The following is a 959-nucleotide window of genomic DNA, read 5'->3' as shown; positions in this document are numbered from 1 at the left end:
CCCAACTATAAAACCGTACAACCGTAACATTAGTTTTTGTTTTCCGTCACAACGCACTCGCATGTAAAGCAACACGTGTATCCACGTCCTACCTAAGAAGCTCAGCTACGTGGATTTTACTTCGCACGCTGTGACGGCGACAACGTAACGTGTGTCGGGTGTGTTTCTTGGAAAACTTACGCAGAAAGCTGGGAAGCAAGCGGCGATTGAACGGTAGGCGTGTTGTATGCAAATTAGCCATGTTCGCATAGTCTTACCAAACTGCTCAACAATATGAAAGTTATATTATTGTTTGAAACTAGAAATACTCAAGGTCCTGTAAAAATAACGTATTAATAATCTATGTGTGCGTTTGTATCGTATGTTAGAAGTAATAAAAAGTCACCACAATATTAGCCAGATGCCGCTGCTGTGTGTCAATTCACTGTAGTGTGGTAGAACTAAGACTATACTTTCAGGGATCATTTCTATAGTGCTTAACTGGAGAAATGTGCTCGAGAGTGGTCAAACTCAGTAACCACGTTGAGGACTTTTGGTATTCTCTTCTGAGCGTGAAGTGGGTTGCTAATGCTGTAGTTTTTACAGCTGTTGGTTGCCTTTGATGACCGGTCTTCTCTCTATTTATAGAGAGTAAGAGGGAGAGAATACAAGCTGAGTGGTTTCTATAATGCGGTAAAAAAAAAAGCAGATAAGAAGTGTGGAATTAAATGTTTAACGTATGTTTGGAAGGTTTTTGCGTTTAATCGTAGTTCATTGCTATGGATTTTATGGTGTTGTGTTGTTAGATGGTTTAAAAATGTTTTGGCTAGTAAATAATTCTGCCAGTTAGTGTTTGCTTCCAAAAGCTACCAATAGATGTCTCACATAAGCTCAGTCCTAGGGCTGACTTTTTTAGTCTTACTCTGAAGCAAGTTGTGCTAATCTCAATTGCGATTATAACTTTCTGTTAATGTGAGTTT

General features: G+C 39.1%; 1 non-coding gene across 1 annotated transcript; it reads left to right on the top strand.

Annotated features, from left to right (window-relative positions):
* Nucleotides 1-442: 442 nt before the first annotated feature.
* On the top strand, nt 443-660 carry LOC149300987 (small nucleolar RNA U3). Its single transcript, XR_016272264.1, has one exon. It is a non-coding gene; the product is annotated as a small nucleolar RNA U3 (small nucleolar RNA).
* The last annotated feature ends 299 nt before the right edge of the window (nt 661-959 follow it).

This window comes from Sceloporus occidentalis, unplaced genomic scaffold (assembly GCF_023333645.1).
Source record: "Sceloporus occidentalis isolate IW3139 unplaced genomic scaffold, rSceOcc1.0.p SCAF_22, whole genome shotgun sequence".
Classification (NCBI taxonomy): Eukaryota; Metazoa; Chordata; class Lepidosauria; order Squamata; family Phrynosomatidae; genus Sceloporus; species Sceloporus occidentalis.
The sequence above is the reverse complement of the archived record's forward strand: the minus strand, read 5'-3'. Positions and strand labels throughout refer to the sequence as shown.